Source organism: Balaenoptera musculus, chromosome 1 (genome assembly GCF_009873245.2).
Source record: "Balaenoptera musculus isolate JJ_BM4_2016_0621 chromosome 1, mBalMus1.pri.v3, whole genome shotgun sequence".
In the NCBI taxonomy this organism is placed as follows: Eukaryota; Metazoa; Chordata; class Mammalia; order Artiodactyla; family Balaenopteridae; genus Balaenoptera; species Balaenoptera musculus.
The window spans coordinates 62,331,313-62,356,921 of record NC_045785.1 but is presented as its reverse complement, the minus strand read 5'-3'; the positions used below and the strand labels follow the sequence as shown (position 1 = coordinate 62,356,921).

The following is a 25,609-nucleotide window of genomic DNA, read 5'->3' as shown; positions in this document are numbered from 1 at the left end:
AATATTCCTTTTGCAAAAATTTTATACATAGAAATGAATCATATTGAGTTGTTTTGATATATCCTCAGACTCTAACCTTATGTTCTAAAATACAAATAGTGTATTATTTATCTAGTCCCAGAATGATTAATCATATTGCATATATGTTGTATTTGTCAGTGTAATGGTATACTTCTGAAAGTACTCAAATGACTCTATGATAAAATGTGAAAAATAACAAGAGGGAGGAAGATCTCACTGAGGCTGCCTCTAATGAACTTAGGAGAGAACGTTAACAGTTCAAGGTATTGAAATATTCACTTAAAGAATGAACACAATGATTAGTTGTAAAACTGAGAAAAATCTTTCTGAATGTCTTTGTCACAATTATCTGATTTTATGGTTGCATGAGTGCATGAGCAGGAAATGCAAGATCACTTTAAAGAATATTCAGTTATTTTGCTTACTCATTAAGAAGTCTTAAAAATTGTTTGGCTGTAAATTTTATATTGTTCCTCAAAATCTTGACCTTTACTGGAAATTGTTCTTTCTTCTAGAAATCTCTGCTGCACACTAAAAAATTTTTAGACTTTAATATTAGACATGTTTAGCAGACTGAACCGTAGATGTCATAAAAGAGATGAAATAGGAAAAGGGCTCAGCCCAATGTAGTCTAGATTTAAAGAAAAATGGCACATGTAGAATGAAATAGACTTATTAGATGTACCAAAATGAAAAATATATATATGTGTGTGTGTGTCTTTGTGTGAGTGATTGAAGATTCTATTGATACAATTATGTGTTTAAATAAATAAAGCAAAATAGCTTTAGAGAATAAAGACTAATTTTAGCAATGCTAGGAATAAGAAGACATTTTTTAAGTCCAAAGCACAATGAATATGACATCTTTTTGCCTAAAAACTGCTAAATTTAGCTTTTCTTTGAAATGAGACTAGAAACCCAGCCAAAGGAAGCATGAAACTTGGGTTTAAGTAGGTAAAAGTGTTTAGCATATTTTAAAGTTTAATGTAAAAAGTTTCTGAAAAATTACGTTTATGCATCTATCATACTTTTCCCAGACTATCTTTTTTCACATTGTTCAATACAATTTTTTTTCCCCAAAGTATGGCCTTGTTCTTTAACAGTTAGATATGCTGAGATATATGTAGGACTTACGAAGTTTCTGGAATAGATTATTATATTTATAAGTATGGTTTTACAAATCTTTAGTGTGGTAATTTCACATAACAAAATTAATAATATTCTTAATATAAGTTAATTTTCTTCCTACGTTATTATTGCAAAGCAGTTCTGTAATCAGGTGATTCATTGTAACCTACTTTTAAGAAGTGTGATTATTTCCCACCTTAATGATATTTCATTCAAATCATTGTATATAGACTTAATAAGAAGAGAAATTTTCTTATCTGAATAAATGGTTTCTTGAAGAAGCTGTATAAATCAACCTTTAACCTTTTGTAATTTGAATTTTCTTGGATTGTTACAAAGCAGCTGAATATCTCTTACTGATGCTATGACAGGAAAGAGGAAAATTTCATATATCTAAATCTGTATTTATCTATATTTTAATGACACTTCTGATTTTGATAGAGAGGGAACACTGAAAATACTGAATCCTAATGATACTTCATTCACAATTGTGTCTAAAGATTTATCCAGAATTTAGAATCTCAAAGTAGTAAATTAATCTCTAAACTACCATTGCTCTGGGTCATTCAATTCTTCTTTGTCAAAAAGTTTGATGAGTTTCTTATTCTAAATGCATTGCTGTCTTCCTTAGTCATATTTTTATTTTAGTTTTCCATGCAGGGCAATGGGAATAAATTTATAACCTCTCATTTTAGAGGCTAAATCCAGTCATCCTAGAAATCAAAACCTTATTATTCAAGTCCATTTTTTTTCCTCTCCTAGCCTCCCCATTTCATTGTCAGGATTGAGAGCAGATATCTGAAATTTAATATAAGTAACTTAAACTAACATAGTTAGCAATATCAACTGAACTTTTCCAACGTAATGAGGCATGACTGTGAACAAAGAACTTTGGGGAAGTGGACAGTGAAATTTTCGCATTTCACGTTCCTGGGTCACTGCTTCCTCAGATTGAATTTGAGTGTTCAAGGCATCTCCGATTTCCATTCTACAGAGTAGAATAGCAGGAAAAGTTAACTGTTAAATTTCAAATCTACTGCCGAGATCAAACTCTTGTTCCTTTTGTCTAGTAACTTTGATATTGTTTACAAACAGTAACAATAGCATTGACTCTATGCTATTGTTACCTTTCTTAAATGTTCTTTAACTTTCCCACTGTTGTTTTCTTATAGCTTAAAGTCAATGTATCAGCTAGTATTTATCTTTACAGTTCTTTACATTTTCTTCAACTGAATGCAGTAACTTTTGAAAAGTTATGATCTAGTATTTTTTTCCTGCTCAAAAGATTAAATTTAGATTCTACTTTTTTGAGGGTAAATTCATATTTGTCTTGGTTTTATCTAGGTTTTCACTGTCATCTGGTATCTCATAAATCTTCCATTTTGTTTTCTATTAAACGCTTCCAAAAATCTTCTGCTCTTAGTAAACTTAACACTGCCCTTTCTTCTCATTTATGAAAGTAACTTTTTCTACTAAGGTAGTTGAAGATCTTTAATACGAACTTGCTCAACTTTTTCCCTTTCTTGGCTGTGAAACATGTACCTCCATCTTCCCTCCTTCTTCTTCCTATCCATACCCTTTATCCATCCCCTAATCCTCTTCTGCTATCATTATCTGTGCAATTATATATCTATTTCTCTATGCTTAAATATACTTCAAGTTTTCCCCATCCTAGGGAAGACTTCAGCAAACCTTGCTGACCCCTAACTTTTAATTATTAATTTTTTAGTTTTCTGTTGATTTTTCCTTCACTTCAAAACATTCTTGATAAAATAATCTATATATTCTGCCAAAGTTTCCTCATCGCTCATTCCTGGTAGTCAGATTCCTGTCTTTTTAAAATTGTTCTCTTAAGTATCAATGGTGACTTCAAAATCACCACATATGTTCTGTCTTCTTCCCAGCCATCATCTCCAAAACATTCAGCATTGACTATCACTTTCTCCTGTTAAAAACTGTCTTCATCATTTACTTCTGTGACTCTTTTAATACCACACACTTTAGGACAAGCTAGATACAGTAACAGATACCACAAAATCCCATTAGTTTGACAAAGCAAAGGTTTATATTTTTATTCACTCTATACTCAGATTGGCAAGACTCTGCTATCCACAGTCACTAAGCTATCCAGGCTGATGGAAACTTCATAATTATATAGCTATACCACTGGGAACACAAGACAGTCTCAGTTTTTGGTTCAGGGGAAGAGACACTTCACTAGACACTGAAGAGACACTTCAGGGGAAGAGACTACTAGATTCTTAATGCTACAAACCAGGAAAATTACATGTCACTTCTTCCACAGCCCATTGACCAGAACTAGTCATGTGACCCTGTCTATCTACAGGAGACTGAGAAGTCTGGGGAGACAGATGGAATATTAGGAGAGTTCCCCTGTCTCTGCCACACCAGTCATGCTCAGTATTTTGCAGTGTGATTACTCTTCCTTTAACTACTCCTTAAATGTAGGCCTTCTCCAAGGTTATCCCAGAGACTCTTATTCATATCTTTATATCCAACTTTACCTCTCTCTCCAGTATTGTTTTTAACTTTATCATGTACCAGCTGGATGTTTATAACTGTCCTTATAGTCAGTAAATTGTGATTAATGGAACCACTATTATCCTAGACACCACTATTTAAATACAAAGTGATACTTGAATTTCACTTTTTTCTTGTCTTTTTAAAAATATTTTTCTGCAATAAATGTCTAATTTACTCTTTTTTCTTTCTTTTTCTTTTTTTTTTTGCATTTCTACTGCCCCCAACATAATTCAAGACCTTATTACTACTCTGCTGAACTACTGAAATAACCCCAAATCTGCAATCATTACTTAAAAATCTCTCCTGACACCTTTTTGTCCTACAAAATATTGCCATTGCAATTGTTCTGAATTACATATAGAGTTCTGAGTTGCCTGGTTTTGAATGGGAAAGCCCAATTTTAAGCTATCTGTAAAAAGTTAAGTTTTGGCATTTTTATATTATAAAGTGACATGAGTGAATATTCTGCTCATCCTCTACACCTAGGGTATGTATTTTTAAGTTAATTGCTTGATTGACTATGAGGGAACATAAAACTTTTTTGTTGTATCGATCCATTCAATCCTTAGCAGAGTTCCTTGGTTATACATCAACCATAAATCAAACAAAGAAACCAGCAAACAAAAAGTAAAACAAAACCAACACTAAGAAAGGCATAGCTGACAATAGTAACTCGTAAGACTATAATGGGAATTCAAATTGATAAAAAAAATTTCAGGGTTCCAAAGTTAAATTTGCATTGTGGAAGAACTATTTACTAGTTCACATGGTCAATATATTTATCTCAGGAACAGGGAATGTACACATAAGAGCTCTCAAATATCAGGATAGGTGTTTTTTGTTTTAGTCTTTACTTTTTAACAATTCAGTACATTATGTCCTAAGTGCTTTGAGTTTGGCTAATTATGCCATAAGGTGAAGTAAATCACCTCTGGACAGAAAGAATTCTCCATCAGTTTTCCTTATGAGACTGGGAATGTCTTGGCTACGGTATTTGTCTCCCTTGAGTGCACAACATATTTTGAAAAGTAAATATCTTTTAGGCAAATAAACTACCACACCTAATTTTTAAAACTTGTTCAATAGTCTGTGTTAAGTTCTGTGTAACTACAGATATATAATAAACATGCATTTTTATGGGTAATAAAATAATTAAATACTGATTCAGGGATAAATTAATGTTGTAAGTTTAAAAAATACATTTTCCTGGACTTCCCTGGTGGCTCAGTGGTTAAGAATCCGCCTGCCAATGCAGGGAACATGGGTTCGAGCGCTGATCTGGGAAGATCCCACATGCCATGGAGGAACTAAGCCCGTGTGCCACAACTACTGAGCCCGTGTGCCACAACTACTGAAGCCCACGTGCCTAGAGCCCATGCTCCGCAACAAGAGAAGCCACTGCAATGAGAAGCCGGCACACTGCAACAAAGAGTAGCCCCACTCACCACAACGAGAGAAAGCCTGTGTGCAGCAACGAAGACCCAATGCAGCCAAAAATAAATTAATAAATAAATAAATAAATTAATTAATTAATTAATAAAAATTTTTTTCTTGTCTGGAAACAAGAGGTAAGATGATTAAAATCAAATATACTACTATAGAGAAGCTGTAAAATTTTAAAATATAAGCAGTTGTAATGTTGATTTTCATCAATAAACCTGCCTACCATGTATACTTATTACTTACAGGTTAACATATTTTAATGAAATTTGTCAAATATTTAGGTTAGACCCCTCTAACATATTCACATTCATGTATTTCTTGAAGAATATTGAGTGGTAGACACTTGGATAGGCCTGAGGAAAAATGTGAACAAAACGTAATTTCCAACCTCAAGAATTCACTGTCCCCTTGAACATGGGGGGGAAGTTCAGGGATACAGTGAAGTTAATGATGGGTATAGGATGAGTGTAAGTCTTACACTTGGTAACAGTTCTGATTCAACCCACAAGACTCGGCTCAAGTGTCTGCTCCTCCAAGATCTCCTTCCCTTGTGCAAGGGGCACCTGTGGCATAACAGAATGAGCACTGAAGGTACACGGAGAACACAGGGGCTGAACGCTGCCATATATATATATATACATATATACATACATATATACATATATGTATGTATATATATAGAAAGAGAGAGAGAGAGGGAGAGAGATACAATTTTGTCCCTTATTATTACTCATTTATACTAAAAGTCTTATAACAAAACTCCGTTTAAACTATTCTTTGTACAAATGGGAGTCTGTCTTCATTTCTTTTTAAAAACATACTGAGTTCAAGGCTGAACAAAACCCCAGGCTAATAGGCTACTTTCTGTAATAAGTCTAGAATTTTTTCTTTCCACTTATTGAGTTATATGCTTGCAAAGAGTTGTGTTTGTTTACCAATGACAATTTGTTTTTGTAATTAGAAAACTTAATTTAATACTCAGTTAAGCAATTTAGATACAAGGGCAAAAAAGAAAAAGTATTTTCGTTTTTATAAAATTAAATGGAATGATTTAAGAAACAGAAATTCAAGGCTCCTAAAAGATTATATCAAGTGAGTTGCATATGCGAAAATTGCACAAGAGATTGGAAGAAAGAGATTATTAATATCCTTCTGTTGCTGTACCATATTACCACAAAAGTAGTAACTTGAAACAACACAAATTTATTATTTTACAGTTTTAGAAGTCAGAAGTCCATAATAAGTCTCAGGGAGCTAAAATGAAGTTGTCTGCAAGGCTATGTTCCTTCAGGAGGCTCAAGGGTAAGATCTACTAGCATTTGCCTTTTCCACCTTCTACTGGTTACCCTTATACCTTGGGCTGTGGTCCTCTTCCATCTTCAAAGCCAGTAATGGTATCACTCTGGCCTCTGCTTCCACGGTTACATCTCCTTCTTTGACTCTGACCTTCCTGCCTCCTTCTTATAAGGACCCTTTTAATTGCATTGGGACCAATCATATAATACAAGATAATCTCCCAATCCCAAGATTCTTAACTTAATCAAGCCTGCAAAGTCACCTTTGCCACGTGAGGTAACATATTCTCGGGTTCTGGAGTTTAGGACAGACATCTTTGAGGGAGCCATTATTCAGCCTACCATGGGAATAAAAACAAAATTTATAATGACTCTGTATTCAAAAGTGTATGTTCTCCCTAGAAGGAACCAAATCCAGAAAACCCAAAAGAGAGGCATATGGATGTGGTTTATAGAAAGGAAGGAAAGAAGAAAGGAAGCAAGGGAGAAAGGAGGGACCCAAATGCCAATTCTTGGAACATAGTTAGGAGTCTCAAAGTCCTTAGTCCTCTACGAAAACACACATATGTTTGTAACCTAAAATCAAATGTATCTAACTAATAAAAACCTGCTGTATAAAAAAATAAAATAAAATAAAATTCAAATATTAAAAAAAGGAAAAAAAAACAAATGTATCACTTTTTAAAGATTCCTGATCTAACTTTTAACAAAGTTAACTCACAATTTCATCTTTATAGCACCATTTCCTGTTGACTTGTAATCATCTGCTAGAACTAGAGAGGGTAAATGAACTAAAAATATTCTCCTTTGAGTTTTCCTGTTTCATTATCACTCCTTTCCACACCCTGCCTCCCTACCAGGGCTGGGTCAGACAAAGGTTCTCAAGGGGTGGCAGGGAGAGCAGAGGAAAGAGGAAGACTATAAACCTGAAAAATAGGGAGAAACTAACCACTCTCTCCGGTCTCACTGCAGAAATTCCAGCTCGAAGCAAGTCTGAGTCAAGGGAGGCGATGACTTAACACTAAATCAAGTTGAGAGTCTTGATTAATATTTTGGACTTGGCATTCTTAGCAAATTGAGATGGTGACCCAATGACTGCCTTTTATCTATGAATGAGCAGGAAAGTCATGAAGCATGTCGGATATCTCATCCATGAGCAGGGCAAGATTTCACCATAAAGAAAGCATAAAGGGAAACAATATAAAACTGTATATTAATTAACTAATGATTTTTTTAAGTAATTAAATATGCTCTGTCAGCATACTGTAATAGGAAGGGAGGGTTGGGCCCGAGGAGAAATGAAGGCTATATATTTCTAATTTTCTTCATTCATTGTCTTTACTCAGATAGAATGAATGGGGCATAGCACAAAATGAGAAACATGCTCATGGAGTTTTAACACTTTAATGGCCAAGTGTCCGTGATCAACAGTGCTATTTTAGACAGCTTCATTTCACTTTGTAGCAAATAAAAAAGACATGGTGTGATGTTGTACATTTAAAGAAAAGTACTTTTAATAGGAAGACAAAATAGTATATATTAAAATAAAAAGAGTTGCAGGTAGTGGTGAACATTGCACAATAAGAACAAGAAAGAGTTAAAGGGTTGTTGCTTATGTTATGCACTTTTTCCCCCTTATCTATTCACTTTGTTTTGATTGAAAGCAATTGCCATTTAACAAACATAGAAAAAAAATTCTTTTAAAAATGATTTCATATAGTAAGTCTGCTGCTAAAGTGGCTTGCCTCTTAAATGTATCTGGTATTTATTGAGATGTGAATTCGCTCGACTTTCTGTGTTATTGCTTCAGCAATAAAATGAGCAATAATTAGGTAAAATTACTATGTAAGGAAACATAAATATATTCATACTATTAAAAATTTAGATGTAAAATATATGTGTACAGACATATATGTATGTATGTTAGTACATACTATTTTATTTCTTTGTTCTCTAATGAGATGTGACGCTTCAGTTTGCTTCAGTAAGGATTAAGCTAACAACAGCCTCACTTTAAAAGCTTTTCAGTTATAGCCTCATTAGCAGAGAGTTATATAGCTACCATGTTTACAGACCTAGGCTGTTTTTAGTATCTTCCAAATGTGGAGTAGTTCATTGAACTTAAATGCTCTTTTCTCCCATTTTATGGGTGCAAAGTCACAGTTATAGCATAGGATATTGCCTATAGCTGAGTTGCTTGTAAAATAGCAAGGCTGCAATATTTATGCAAATTGACACATTTTTTCAATTTAGCATTTTAATTTTGAAGGTCACACTCATAAAGACCATGGAGACCTCTTACCATAAGGCTTCTGAATTTTTTAGAGCATAATTGAATTGTCTGGATAGGAGGGAGATTGAAATACCAGCTATGTCATTTAACTCATCATATTACTTAACACACATTTTTTTTTCATCATACTAATAAGACTTTTTATAAGTATGCTTCTTTCCTAAATCGGCTATTTGGTTCTTTGTAAGGAGCACTTCATTGAGAGTTGTTGAGAAACCTAAGTGTGTCTTTAGTTTTCTCTAGAGTAACATGTTTCTCCTGACTGCTGTCCTCTAGTGATCAAATTCTGCCTATTAGAGACACAAAGTCAGCACAGCAATTTAGGATTAGGTAAGAGATTAAGGAATGGATGGATAGATGGATATTGAAACATATGTGAAGATGTAACGTATTTAAAATATCAACATTATGTTAAACCTCAATAAGTCAATTAATGCAAAAACACAATGAAAACCAACTACAAAAATTGTAGCCATTTCTAATTTGACTTTAGGTATTTATTTTAATGTGTCTATATTAGGAATGCCTTCAAACTCCTTACTTAAAAGTGCCATAGTCAGCAGTGCCAGTTCTTTGATGTGTTTGAGGGAACATTTTTGCTGTTTCTGGAAGAATCTGAAACAAAAAGCTCTCAATGTGGTTCATCATTCTGGATTAAGCATCTCACTTTCTCTTTGAACTTTAAAAGAAAAATTCTATATTTTCCTTTTCTTATTAGTTCCTGAAAATGAAAAATTCTCAAAACTGTCCTGAAATCTTGGTGAATTCAATCTCCCTAAGTTTATTTTATTTAGTTCAAATATTCACCCTAATGTAGGAGTAGAGACTTAGTAATTTAGATTTTTAAAGCGCTAAACTTAATTTGATACAGTTATTACATTCAAAATTTATCACTCAGCAATTAGTTAAAAAGTGTTTATTTTCTTCTTGTTTTTACGGTAAATGTTGAGAGAACTTTTACAGCTGGATAAGTTTTTTCCTGATGAAGAATTCTTCAGTATATATTTTATTATGCAATAAATTTTCATTTTTATGAATCTTAGGTATTTATTTTGTTTATTGTTTTTGTTGAAACTCAACTACACAGATGTCTTCTACTGATTGTTATTCTTTAGGATGTTTTATAAGAGAGAAGAGAGAAAGGCAGAGTCAACTGCATAAGTTGTGCTTGAGCATTGTGATGGAATTAACTGTGTCCAACCCAAATCCGTATGTTGAGATGAGAACTTTGAGAGGCAGTTACGATTGGATGAGATTATGAGATCTTGTGAGATCTTCTGAGAGTGGAGCCCTGGTCTGACGATATTGTTGTCCTTATTAAAAAGTGAGAGACGCCAGAGCTCTCTCTGCAGGTACATAAAGGAAAGGACATATGGGGGTACCGCAAGAAGGTGGCCAAGAAGAGAGTTCTCATCAGAAAATGAATTTGCTGGCACCTTGAACATGGACACTAGAACTGTGAGAAAATAAAATTCTGTTGTTGGAGCCACCTACTCTGTAGTATGCTGTTATGGCAGCCTGAGCTGACTAATAAAAGCATACAGTATGAATATAACTGCAGATATTTGTCCTTTAAGTCTTAGCTCATTTTGTCCTCAGTAGATGAAGTTTCATATCATGAAAGACTCACAAAATAATTTCTAAACAATAAATAATTTAGAACTCTAAATTATTAGAGTTCTAAATTATTTATTGTTTAGAAATATGATGGAAACCAGGGCATACTCCCACAACTGGAACATATCAATAAATTGCACTTAAAATGAATGTGGTTACAGTCAAGTTTAAATATATGCAAAAAAAGTGCCAAAACTTTGAACTCTGCAGTATACTGAATGAATACATGGCTAACTGTATCTTGTGCTGCTCTTTTTTATGAGCAGATACATAATGAGTTAATGGTTTGGGATGATTATGATAATATGCAATAAAAAAACAAGGACATCCATGTATGTGGTTTTCTCTGCAGGGACTAGTATGGAATATTTACGTTATATTTCTAAAACTTTCCTTGTGAATGTTTTAAAATTAAGTATTGATTTGGATTCTAGTTACACTCTCGGGCTCTTGGTGACAACCACAGTTCCAAGTTTTTCTCTTTATTCCTCAGAAATAGAGAATCAATCAGAGAGAACATATAAGTGCATTTTAAAGAGTTATTTTAGTCCTTAGAAGACTGAAATTTAAATACTATAATGCCAAAAACAAAATAATTAGATTTTCTTCTGTGTTGGCAATGCCAAGAACACTATTGCTGCTTTATTCATATTTCAGTGGTCATTTAGTATTAAATATAAGAACATTTGCCACTTAAGATCTAATTCTATAAAGTGTTATACCTAGAGAAAGATATTTGAATTTTCACTTAAAGTTTATCAGTTGAAAATATTTTATATTCTTTTTGTACAAGACAAAAATAAATTTGTATGTATAATATTTAAAAGTAACATCTAAGTTTTATTTTATCAGATATAAAATAGTTTAGATGCTAATAGCTACATTAGCAAGAATTAAACTGGTGAGAAAATCAAAGTTGCAATGTGTATGAAGGGTCAAATCACTGTGCAAAATAAGTAAAATATTAGACCAGTGAGGAGAAACGTTTTCACGAAGTTTACTTACAAGGCCCAGTGTGAATGAGTAAGTCATTTACTGTGTATTGCTAAAAAAGAAAATTCATGAGTGTAAAAGAGTTTTATTTATTTTATGATGTTTTTATATCATCCAGCTAGGAAATCAGCAGGCCTAAGGATACTATCTGTTTACAAATATGTTTATTTATTTCCTTGAAACAATTTCCCTTTTTCCATTTTCTGTTCAAGAAGAAAAAATCACAGTCACAAAAAATTTTACAATTCTTAATTAGTGAACAGGACATATTCTTTTCAACATCTCACCCATATTTAAGTAATAAAATACACTAAAGTATGCAACTAATTTGTATAAGATTAGGAAAAAAAAAATTTTTTTGACACAAAATCATCTTCACTTACCAAGGAATTTTAATATCTGTCAGAGTGAGAAATGATAAGGAACAGAAAAATAGTATTAAATTCATTACTCAAAATAGCCCTAAATTCCTAAAAATTATCCTATAAACTTTACTGAAATGACTTACAAGAATTTGAAAGAACTGAGAATAATTATAAGATTTAAAATTCCAAATCTGGGCTTCCCTGGTGGCGCAGTGGTTGAGAATCCGCCTACCAGTTCAGGGGACCCAGGTTCGAGCCCTGGTCCGGGAAGATCCCACATGCCATGGAGCAACTAAACCCGTGCGCCACAACTACTGAGCCTGTGCTCTAGAGCCTGTGAGCCACAAGTACTGAGCCCGCGTGCTGCAACTACTGAAGCCCATGCGCCTAGAGCCTGTGCTCCGCAGCAAGAGAAACCACAGCAATGAGAAGCCTGCGCACCACAACGAAGAGTAGCCCCTGCTCTCCACAACTAGAGAAAGCCCGCGCACAGCAATGAAGACCCAACACGGCCAAAAATAAATAAATAAATAAATTTAAAATTCCAAATTTTACATTACTGCTAATTTCAAAATGAAATATTAGTAAGTTTAATCAAAGTTAAAAGTTTTTATTTTACTTAGTTTTATTTATTTATTTTTTAAAAATTTTGTTTTGTTGCATACTTTTAAGGGAAAAGGCCATTTCACCCACAGAAGCTGAATTTTAACACAAATGTAAAGTTTGGTAAAAAATTTGTAGCCCTAAAAGAAGGTTACATGTTAGATTGGCAGAGAAAAAGTAACTAAACTATCCTGTGACTTGAAATATTTTTTGTCATAATGAGCCACAATCTGAATAGAACTTATGATGTAACTCTGTTTACTTGCAATTTACCTGGTATTATTAGATTATTTATTGTAGATTTCCCAAAAGCTACTAGAAAAACTTGCTGATCAAGCAAAGTTAAGGTCATTAGGTTTAGTTTAGTAAGTAGATTCTTAGTAGATACCCCAAATAGGAAAATCAGAAAGGGTATTTAAAGGTTTTAGGCTTGGTGATTTTAATACAGGTCTTGCAAAGTGAATGATTGATTGGAATTGGGTAGAACTGCATCATTAGTAGCTTTGGATTGGTGGGCACAGAATTGTAAGGGTCTTGAAGTAATCCTTGGTGAACAAACTGTTTCATATCCAAGGAATAGGTATTTCTAGAGCCAGCACTTTTATATTTTTTTAAAACTGGTCACAGTATTAGCAGAGGGACAGAAAAGTGGGCCTGGTTCCTGTATTGTTTAACATCAGGCCAGGAGAGGATGGCTGGTTCTAGTAGTGTTTCCTACAGGCACAGGGAGTTGTGTTGTTTCAGTTCTCTGTCCCTCATTTTGGTCATTCTTCAGCCTAAACTGAAAGATAAACCATTATGGTCTGGAGACATGATCAGTCCAGGTCTACACAGTTGTTTGATTTGTGATGGTCATAGGTTTTCTGAGGGTAGATGTTCTCCATTCTTGTTCTTGTTAAAAGATCAATTATTCTACCATTTTGCAGGACTGTGGGTGTGCAGCAGCATTTAAAACTTGGGAGGTCACATTTGACCCTGCAATACAGACAAAAACCAAGAGAAGGACTATAATTAGAGTTTTTAATCCAGGAGCCAAATTTTACTCCAGAGGAAACCAAGAGAACAGATCCCATTTCTAACACAAAGAGCACACAGAAAGAGATATGGGGGTATTAAGCCAATTACTTACATTCTTAATTCCTTTGATAGTTTTCAAGATCATCTTAATGATCTCAGAGATCTCTCTGCAAGCATGGGAGTATGATACTCATCCCCTAAGAATAAGTCAGCTCATTAAGCCAATATATGCAAAGTAGCTTGTTCAATTTCATAAACCTTTCAGGCAAGGCATTCTTGGGTCTTTGTGAAACTGTCTGATTCTCCTGCTATTCTCTTAACTGGAGCATGTAAGATTCTTCCCACTTTCTAGGCCTTTTGTAAAGCATGACATGGGAAGGCTCAGAGTCCAAAGAAAACTTCAAAATTTCCCTTCAGTGGTAAAAATTTTGAACTCAAATCAAGGCCCAGTTGACTTCCTTTTTCTGTTAAACCATTTAGGATCTCTTTGTCTAAAAGGGGAAACTGATGGGTGAAACTGGACTCTGGAAGCCCCAGAGACCTGTGCCATCGAAGAAGATAAAGAATCAGGGTAGAAAAAGCCTGGTGATTTTTCCTTTAACAATCTACATTATCAAGTAATCTGGACAGTCTGATAATGATAATTAACACTTATACTTTGTGTGGGCGTCAGACATATAAGCTGTTTCTTATATATTACTCAGTTAATCTTCACAATAACCCTAAATGATAGGAACTGTTGTAATACCCACCTTACTGAGACAGAGTGAGGTTAAATTACTTCCAAATATCTCTTAGCTAGTAGGTGGCAGTGGTGGTGATGGTTTCAAAGCCAGCCTTTGGAGTCCACTTTTAACCATTATAAAACACCACTTCTGAGGTAATGGATGCTTTAATTAACTCCCTTGTAGGATTCCTTTCACAATGTATACATATTTCAAACCATCACATTGTACACTTTAAACTTATTACAATTTTATATGTACCTCAATAAAGTTAGAATAAAATAGAATAAAATAACCACCTGTCAAAAGTCAGTAGGACTTTAAAAGGAAATAAAAATTAAAACCAAACAATCTTTGCAAGCCTTTATAAAATTTTATTTTTCCTGAAAATTTAAAATAAAAACGTCCTTAAAATATTTACTCAGTGTTATGGACTTCTTGGAGATATACTTAAAAGAAAATCTGAATTTTCTTTTTACACATGAATGTATTATTTTTCTAAGTGAATTAAACTGTGAAAATGTCAGAAAAAGTAATTAATAGGCTTTTCAGTGACTGTGTTTATGAGTTTCTGATCTATACAAAAAACTGTGTTTTAATATGGAATTTTATATTAGGCTACATTTGTTTTGACTTCATTTAATAAGAAAATAAAATACATTTGGACAAAGCTTGACAGCTAACTTTTAAATGAGTCTAACCAAATTTCACTGAATTGTCCAGTTAATCAACCAGTTATTCATATAGTTAAATTCTATGCTGAGATTTTTTATACAGTGAAAATAATTCTTTGCTTTATTATCTTATCTGCTCACATGTTTGTTTTCTCAAGGTCTGGGGTCTTCATAAACCAAAAAAAAATGCACTAAATGAAGCATTTGCTTTTTTAGGAACATTTAAAATAAAATGAAGTTCAGGTTCACCTTGAAACATCAAACATCATTTCTAATTATTTGGTGTTTTTTCAACCTTAATTGGAAAATTGATCATTTAAAACTTGTATTTGATGTGTAAAGAAATGTGATTCACAGAGCAAAGAAAAGTCCTACAAACTGGGTTTGAAGCCTTGTGAAAGTCTTAGTAATATGCTTAGTCATACTTTAAGAATCATGTACTTTGGATCAAAGCTTAAAGAAAAAGGCATTTCTAATCTATTATTTTGGTTATTAAAATTAAATGTGGGAGTGGAAGAGGCAGAGATAAGAGGTAGAAGGGAGAATTGAAAAGACATACTTTCATGCCTAGCTTGGAAAGAAACAAGAGCAGTCTGTTTTCCTTACAAATAAACCTTAATAGGCATCCATAGCCTGAAATTGGCTGGGGTTAAGGCTTGCTATCAAAATGGCAGCAGTTCTGGAGTTTGTGGATTCCAAAGTTTTACAAACTATTAAATACTTGTTTAAGAAAAATTGAAATATCAATTGCATAAAATATCTAACAGTTTCTTTGTAAGTTCTAATAAAAAACAAAAACATAATGTAAGACACACTGGGAAGGAGAGATGCCCTGACTTTGAGAAATGTAATCAGTATGCTAAACTGGCATTCACAAAAGAACAGAACTTGATCTAAACAGGGATTTTTATTATAAGGGGTAAGTAGGGGACAAGAGATTCATTAGTTAATATAAACACTAATCAATTAGCAGAAGTGTTCCTAAATCTTCACTTGATTCCTACAGTAAAAGATATACACTCTTGCAAGTTGTATAATTTTGCTCAAAAAAATACCAAGCAGGAAATCGGTCATAAAGTAAGAAAAATATGACTTTATTCTCTTAGGAGTGGATAAAAGATTTTCTTTAGATTTTAGAAGTAATATTCGTGTTTGAGTGCAAAATAAACATGTTAATTATTATTGAAGTATTTGAAATGTAGTATTTTAATCCAAGTCCCCATTAATCTGTGTATGTACCCTAAAATGTGAATTTTAATGGAGATTTATATAGATAATATAAAAAGGCAGGCTAGAAAAATTAGATGTGTTATTTCATATTCATGTTTGGATAACACAACTTTATTATTTTTAATTTGTACATTTTAGTTTTCAGACGTCACCACAGGTAGAATAATCTTTTTTTTTTTGTATATTCTGGTGGTTTGGGGAATATTGCAACTTGCTATATTAAAAAGGGAACTCACCAGATGAAGCTATATGACATTCATACATAACATTTGGGGAGTTATGATGCACTAGCTATTTACGTTTGTGCATTATGATATTTTAAGACATATAAATCCAATATTTTGCTAGTTTTATCAATTCACTTATTTTTTTTAGTCCACTCTATGTGATTATAAACATTTATATTTTCTGCTAACATTGATATCTTTCCTAACATTAGCTTTCTTAAAACATTGGTACCTTTCAAAGTTACTTTTGATGAGATAGGGATTTTTATGAAGACATTATTATTGAATAATTGGGCTTTATGATTTGTTTGGTTCCATTAATTTTTAAGTGTTGAGGCATACTCAGAAAAGAGAAATTCCAAATTCTTTTTAGTAGCCCATTGTAGTTTGTAAAAATGTAAAATTACTGAGAACATTAACCTGAATAAAGTGAATTTGAATGACTGTTGAGCCATTCATGGAAAGAGATTTGTGGTGAAAGTGGGGGAAAATTCTGTGAGTATTAGGAAGAATAGTTCCCGGAGTTAATTAGTGCAATAGCTTAAACTCAACTAGTAGATATGTGTGTTATATGTGTGTGAAGGTGAGGGAAAACCTTTTTTGGTTTTGTTAAGACAAGAAGAAAGAGAGGGAAAGAGAGGTGCAGATAGCCATCCAAGAAAAGATGCTAAAATTATCAAATGATTGTGTCTGGAGTGCGTGCTAGGCACTTAACTAAAACCAGACAATCAAATGCTCATAGCATAGATAGATATTTTACAAGAAAGGTGAGGATACAGCTAGGAGGAAGCATTGAGGTTGTTTTGGGAGGAGTCTTGTTTTCTATACTAGACTGCTGAGTTACCTGTGTCAGACAGAGTAGCTCCAAGATTGAGTGCCAAAGCTAAATAAATATATTTGTGTTTAAAAAAAAGAAAAACTTGGATTATTAAAAATTATTCTCCTCAGCAACGTTTTAATGGGGGAAATGGAATTAGAAAACAGCTAATGACTTTCTGAGTTTGAATGGCAAACTATTTTTTCTGGAGGAATCTCTGAAATAAAGGTATTTCATAGCTAAAATGTATAGCTAGACAATTTAATTATCACAGAGAGAGTCCAGCCTTTGATTATATTTGGCTTTTGGTCAAGTATCATGGCCTTTCTTTCCTTCTCACCACCGAAGCAGCATCATATCAGCCCCTCTTTTTTTAAAATTCATATTACCGATAAACAACCAACAAATCAACCACTCAGACAAAATAATTGTGATGCCAGCCTAATAAATTTTGTCTGGGGCTTTCAGTTGTTGTAGGTGAGGGTCACAACGTATTTTCATAATGAAAATCGAGCTCCATAATTAATCAGTCCAGTCACAGCCAATTCACATTGTGAAAGCTATATAAAGCATCTGTGCTCATTGAATATTTCACTGAGGTAGAAAGAGCAGGAACCTCATTTCTGACTTAGCTCGGGGCCTTTGCACAAGCTATTCCCTCTGCCTGGCATACTCTTCTTCACTCTTTCTCTGGTTAATGCCTGTTAGTCCCTGGAATCGTAGACTTTTTCTGCACAATCTCCTGCCAAACATAAATTAGTTTTCCGTCATTATTTTCTCTTATAATTCTCTGATACTTTCCTTCATAACCCTTTCCGTAATTTGTAATGGATTCATTTTTGAGATTTTTTAAGTCAGTTTTTCCTTTGTTTAAGTAGCAGCATATCAGATATACTATTTTAAATTATATGAGACTATGCTCTCTTATTTGAGTGATAAGTGACACAATTAATCATTAAATTGTAAGACAAAGGGAAGAAATAAGTAAAAACTTTTATACCTGGATGCTTTATTGTTAGTGACTTGTAAGCAACAAAATTCTACAAAATTTGTTAAATTGTTCATTTCTTTATGAGATGAATTAATCACTTCTCTGATTTCCTTTCTGTTTTGAAGCTAGATGTTCATCTTCACAGAAAAGTTAAAATGTTTGCTGGTTGAACACCAGCATGCTAATTGTCTAACCTTTTCTATTGGAAAGAGCTCATTAGGAAATCAGAACACCAAACTGAGAATATTTACTGACAAGAGTTATAAATTTGATCTAACCAAGCTGTGGTTTTAGTAAAATGCTGATTTATAAGTAATGGCCTTAATGAGCCTCACTATTTTACAAACATCTTTTTAGGTAGAAAAGCACATTACCGAATAGTGCAGTGTTAGAATGTTCTCATATCTCATTAGGTTTTGATATGTAAATATAGTTTGCATTTGGAATAATAAATCCCTGACATCACAAATACATAATGGCCACAGAATAATCTTGTCTTTACATATTTGTAAGCAACTGGTGAGTGTTAATATGACTTGCACATATTTTCTACCCCAAATCTCTAAAGCGTCAGAAGCCAGTTGCAAAAGTTTGCTAAGAGAAGAAAATATATAATATGAAATTTTTACACTCATATTCCTAAAATGTTTTACTTTTTGCTTTAACATTTGAGCCTCTCATTTTTAAGGAACTTTTGTAGTAGGTACAAGGTTTTCAAAATATGCAAAGAAAAACTAAAGGTTCACCAGTAATGATAAGAATTTGTGGAAACTGTATATTGTATAGTACAACACAGAGGAAGAGCTCATCTCTAATGTGTTCATTATGGATTGGGAATGAGAAAAAGCATAACTGCATTTCACTTGTTGATTGTGTCCTTTGTATTAAGTAACACTCTTCTAGGTAAATTAAAATTATATGACAACATAGATTTAGGCATGTTTCTTTCAGAAAAAAACCTCAATATACAATAAATAGATATATTTCTGGTTCAGCTAAAAATCTTCCCCATTTGAATCTGCACCTCACAGTGTGTTGTTAACAAGAAGTGGAGTACGAGTCAGAAATCTTTTCGCTGATTGGTAGAGAGAGAATATTGACTAGCTGAAATTTGCTTGTAGCCATCCAAGGATCATAAAAGCTGTTTCATGCTTCATTTATGTGCAGGATGCCCTCTAACCTGCTGAGGAGGGTATTTCAGGCTAGTCTCTACCCTTCCTGTCTTTTTTCTGACACTTCCAGACCTGTACCCTAGTTGTAGTGAACTGTTTGTATTGCCTGGGACATAGAACCCTCAACCTCCATCACTCACTTGGAATGATACAAAGTTCACCTTCTTCCTTGGTGTTATGGATTGAATGTGTATAGCCTCCCAAAATTCATATGTTGAGGCCATAATCTCCAATGTGACTATATTTGTATATGGGGCCTATAAGGAGGTAATTAAGGTTAAATGAGGTCATAAAGGTGGGGTCCTGATCCAATGGGATTAGTATCCTTATAATAAGAGACAGGAGAGAACCCCCCCTACCTCTGCCTCCCTCTCTCTCTCTCTCCCCTGGCACACAAAAGGTCACAGGAGCACAGGACAAGAGTAGCCACTTAGAAGCCAAGAGAAGAGGCCTCAGAATAAAACCTACCTTGACAGCACAGTGATCTTGGATGTCCCATCCTCTAGAACTGTGAGAAATTAAATTACTGCTGTTTAGGCTATCCAGTCTATGGTATTTTGTTATGGCAGCCGCAGCCAACTAATATAATCAGTCTGCTTTTTCTTTAGAACTAAGATAGTTAAACTGTGATAAAGCCTCTGGAGTCCTCCCTACTTTCTACCCAAGCAAAATCCATTTCTCCCTACTTTGTACTCCTATGAGACTTGCATTCAACTGTAATATCCAAATGTATTGTCCATTACTATAATTATTTATTAATTTCTATTTTTCCTGTGGGGTTGTATGTCCTTGAAGATATCAAGTTCAGAGTCTTGCACAAAGGAAGGAAGGGAGGAAGGAAGGAAGGAAGGGAGGAAGGAAGGAAGGAAGGGAGGAAGGAAGGAAGGAAGGAAGGAGGAAAGAGGGAGAAAAGACAGGGAGGGAGGAAAGGACAGATGAGGAAGGAAAAAGGAAGCCAGAACCTGGTAAGTAGGAAATCTATGGTATCATAATTATCCTCACCATCATCATGGATGTGTAATATGCATGACAATAGATGCCTTAGTATATCTGAGAGAATATAATTTTAAACATATAAGTGTGGCATATTCTCTTACTGGGGCAGGCTGTATATAGCTTTGTGCCTGTCCCTAAGTGAAACTTCTCTAGATTTCTAGAAGGATGGAAAAAATTGTTTGAAACCATCTTTTACAATTTTCCAGGAAGAAGGATTGTTCAATAAATATTAAATATTTTCATGTATCACAGGCAGGTGATGATATATGTTTTTCCAGAAAGCTTCACAGTTGGGAATTGTATCTTTTTGAACACTGAAAGCTATTAAAATTATCTGCAAGAGAATCCCTAAAATGTTTTCTGGGATACTATGGCATTTCATGGAATATGATCTTGATGCACCTTAGAGATTAGCTCAGTCCCTTATTTTTTAGATGAGAAAACTAGGGCCGGGGGCTTAGATGACTTACCCAAAGTCCCACAGCTCTCTGGTTTACCCAGAGAGAAGGCAAGCAAGTGAGTGGGCCTATTGCCCGCTGAGAATGTGCTCATTTAATTTTCATGATCTAAAGTTGTCATTAGGCAAGCTTAGCAAATGTGTTCAGTGAGCAACTTGCTTCCTGTTAAAAAAAATTATCCACATTATCAGGTAGATGATTCTGGAGGTATTTTAATTAAAGGCAATGGAGAAAAAAATTAGGCACTTAGGTTTTTTGGACTCATAAAATGAGAGTTTCTTCTGTCAATATGTAGGTTAGAGGTAATTCCTGTAAATGTGAATGTAAATTAACTGTGTAAATTCCCATGCATATTAATTACAAAATAAACCCTTACTATGTTATCCTTTATATCTATGGTAGACGCTCTTATTTTTTAAAAGGAAAAAAAAAAAAAGAATACTTCTCTGAAGTTGGAATATTTTAGATCTCTTCCTCTTTTGATTCTCTCTGCCTCCAGACACCCAGGTATATAATTACTCTTTAATAAACTTTTTGCCTTAGGTTATTCCATTTATATAATGATGATTATATACCTAAGGAACTCTAAATGGCAACATCCTGGGGGAGTGAGTAAATCTGTAGGGATTCCTGATTGTACATATATTTAAAGAAAGAAATACACTTCTATTCTCTTAATAGGAAAATGTGACAGTTATTTGGAATAGTCAAGAATGATTTTAGAGTTTTATCCAATTTTTGATAGAGGTTAAAAATCTAATGGTAAACTGTTGGTCATCTGGCAAATCCCTAACTTCTGACTTTAATTTCCAGTTTTACCACTTACATGGTTAAAAGGCTTATAAAATATATTAGTAATCATTTTCTATTTAAGAAATTAGGAGACTCTTCAACCACAAATCCCTGAAGTTAGGTATGATTTAGGATTTCTTACCTCAACTAAATTTGAAATTAATCACTGGACTAATTAGATACATATATTTAATAGTCCATAATTTAATCTTCTGTCTTCAGGGCAAGAAATTATTTAAAGTGCCCCAAGTGGACATAGCCTATAACTAATGAGATGGAATTAAAGAAAAGAAAGAAAAGACTATCAGGGGAAAAAAAAAGGCTTATGGAGAAGTTATTGAGATATCATTGATGGAGACGGATACAAGAACTAAAAATATGTAATTTGAGCTAAGGACTCAAACAGTATTTCATAAGGAATAAAACTTTATTATTCTACAAATTTAATAATTAGTCATTCTTTTTTCTGTTGGATTTGCTGCTTCAAATGCAATATTTATATGTTACTTATATAAATTAATCACATGAAGTCATGCTTGAAAATGACATACATTTTGTAGTGACAGGTAATGTCTTGATCTAAATATTAAAAGCTAAAAATTATTATTAGCTTATTGTGTGTCAGACTAAGTATTTTATATATATTAAAAGATAAACAATGTTTTACTTAAAGGATAGGGGATATTCCTATCTGCATTTTACAGATGGGGCCCAGAAATTTTTTCTAACTTGCTTAAACCACACTGTTATAAATGGTAGCTGGTAGTTCCAATCTGACTCCAGAGTAGGCCATCTGCATTTCCATACACTTTGCACACAAGCATGGGCATCCTCTAGGAGCTTGTTAGAAATGCAGAATCTAGGCCTCACCCCAGGCCTAATGATTCAACATTTACATTTTAAAAGGTTTTCAGGTGATTCATTAAAGTTTGACAAGCATCACTGTAAATACTGCCTCTTCATAAAACACTTTTAGAGCTACATTATACATTGTTTTATATTCTTAAATGATAATTGCATGTTTCAGTTTTTTTTAAAAAGGAACTTTAAATTTCCTTGAGGTCAGCATATTTAAAACTGGAGTTAAACTCCAAGCTAAGATTTAGGGTGTTGAACCAACAATGTATTATTCTAATATTCTTGTTCTTATTTTTTAATGGGTGGAATGGCAGTAACACAATTGAACTCCTGTTTAAGGCAGATCTGGATTCACATGGTTCACTTCTTGCCTGCTAATTGACCATAAATTACCTAAACTTTGTTTTCCAATCTATAAAATTGAGATTAATCAGGTCCAATATACCTGAAATACACCATCTAAGTAGCTGCCTTCTTCATCATTCATAATGTTAGCTCACTGATAGCCTAAATCAGTAATTCTTAAAGTTTAGCATGTATTAGGATCACTGTAGGTCTTTGGTGATTGTCACTTCACTCCCCCAGAGTTTCTGATTTCAGTAGGTCTGGGGTGAGATCTGAGAATTTGTTTCTAACAAGTTCACAGGTGATGTTCTTGCTGCTGGTCTATGGACCACACTAACAAGTCACTTTCCTGCTCCCTGATTTCATCTATGTTGATTACCAACAGTATTTCCCAAATTAATTTAATTAGCCATTAAGGAAGGTTTCAGGCTACACTAATCTCATTCTACATGAGAAAGCTGAGTCTACAAAGTCAGTGAAATGATTTTTCCAAACTGGGTGGACTTATAACCCACTTCACAAACTTCTTAGGAACTTGAGGAACACCTAATATTTTGAACATAGATATTCACTATTTCTCTTCAGTCAGTCATTTTGCTTATTCCTCCATAGCAGGCATCACTTCCATATTAAGCGAAAATGCTCTTGTAGGTTTGTAATGGTTGTTTCTGCAAATGTGGTTCTGATGGATTAACAACATTCTAGTGTCATTTCTTAACAACATTCTAATTCTTATTAAAATTTTTGAATATAACACCTGCAATGTGCATATGACTTTTGATATACTAAGGTGAAGACAAAATATTTTATCTGTAGAGTCATAGTATTTTGAGACCCTTAGGATTTATCCTGGCCATTCATTTCACAGATGAATGCAATCTAGTGAGTCTTATAAACAACCACAGAGCTAGTCATATAATTGAAATATAATGAAATAATTACAACCTATATTTCCTAAATCCTAACCATGTGTTTTTTATCACACTGTAATTTACTGTACTAAAAGACATCTTGTTTGTGTTGTCACAAAATTTTTTAAACTATCTTTAAAAGGTGTTAAACATGCATCAAAATAAAAGTTACAATGTTATTTTAGGTTGGATTGAAACAGAGTAGGACCCTGTGGGGCCCTCCTGCATACAAAAGCCTTTTTATGTCCCCAGTTTCTTGTTTGTAGGAAAAAGGCTTCAAGCCTTCTAGACCTTCCCTGAGTTCCAAAGGGCAGATTCAAACACTTTCTAATTAGGGAAGTAAGGGAATGCAGAAACAAAGAAGGAGCAGTCAAGAAACAATAGTGCAGCAATGTGGCAGGGTCCATGTTCCTGCTAAAGGGATATACATAACAATGTGTCTTTGAGTTTTTCTACAGGAACTAAGGCCCCCACCCAGGTGGAAGATGGTAACTTCAGGCTGAGCACAAGATTCCTGGAACACACTTACCTCATCACCAACCAGTCAGAAGAAAGTCACACACACCGCAGCCCTCACCCCAAATTTTGCCTGTAAAAACTTCCCCCCAAAATCATTGGAGATCTTGGGATTTTTGTGCACAAGCCACCCATTCTCCTTAGTGCATGAACTTGCGTTCTGTAACAATTTTGGCAAGCCAGCCAAACAACAGGATGACTGATAAAGATTAGAAAAAAAGAAATTAAAAAAAATAAAAATGTGTTCATAATAAATATAATATCAAGCAACCTAAGTGTCCATCGACAGATGAATGGATAAAGAAGATGTGGCACATATATACAATGGAATATTACTCAGCCATAAAAAGAAATGAAATTGAGTTATTTGTAGTGAGGTGGATGGACCTAGAGTCTGTCATACAGAGTGAAGTAAGTCAAAGAGAAAAACAAATACCATATGCTAACACATATATATTGAAGCTAAAAAAAAAAAAAATGGTCATGAAGAACCTAGGGGCAGGATGGGAATAAAGACAGAGACCTACTAGAGAATGGACTCGAGGACACAGGGAGGGGGGAGGATAAGCTTATCCTTAAGTGAGGACTAAGTGACAGAGTGGTATGGACATATATACACTACCAAATGTAAAACCGATAGCTAGTGGGAAGCAGCCGCATAGCACAGGGAGATCAGCTCGGTGCTTTGTGACCACCTAGAGGGGTGGGATAGGGAGGGTGGGAGGGAGGGAGATGCAGGAGGGAAGAGATATGGGGATATATGTATATGTATAGCTGATTCATTTTGTTATAAAGCAGAAACTAACACACCATTGTAAAACAATTATACTCTAATGAAGATGTTAAAAAAAAATAACTCAAAATGGATCATATACCTAAAAAATAAATAAATAAATAAATATAATATCATACCAAAAATGGCTCACGTAACTTGAAATAGGCCTGTCAACAAATTCAAGATTCAAGAAATTATCAAATTGGCCTGAACAACACTAATTATAAAGGAAACAAGTAGTCTGAATTTACAGTACTACCTGCTCAATAAAACATTTTTGCAGCACAATGAGTGATAGCCACAAGTCTGACAGGTTATCTGAGTTCATGTGGTAAACAAAATGTTCAAGTTATGAATAAAGTTGGACATTCAGTGTTCTACACAACAAGTATAATCTAGGAAAGAATTGAGCTCTCTTTTTCTCTCTCATTTTTAGTCTTGTAAAGTACCTTAAGGATACTTAATAGAAATCTTCAGAAAACAAAGCGATACCTAAACAACAAATATTATAAAAAGCAAATGGAATGCCATTTATGCCCTTATAAATCCAGGAGAGGCTACTCTAGTATAGGCTGTCTTGTGTTCATCCAAAGAAATCATATCATCTACCTCTTGGAGAGAGCATATTAATAGGTAGTGTCGGCAATAATTGTGTATGATTCAGTGACATAACTCGTAAATGGTCACTCAAATATTTCTATTTTAATATTAAAATGACCATAAACGCCATATAGATGAGAACTGCACACTATTTTAGTAGGTGGTTTATGAGAAATGACTGCTGTTACTCTTGTAAGCATTCA

The 25,609-nt window shown here is 33.9% G+C and overlaps 1 protein-coding gene across 1 annotated transcript in view; it reads left to right on the top strand.

Annotated features, from left to right (window-relative positions):
- Positions 1 to 25,609, top strand: part of NEGR1 (neuronal growth regulator 1) — a 901,553-nt gene that overhangs the window by 185,734 nt on the left and 690,210 nt on the right. The gene's annotated exons all lie outside the window — the stretch shown is intronic.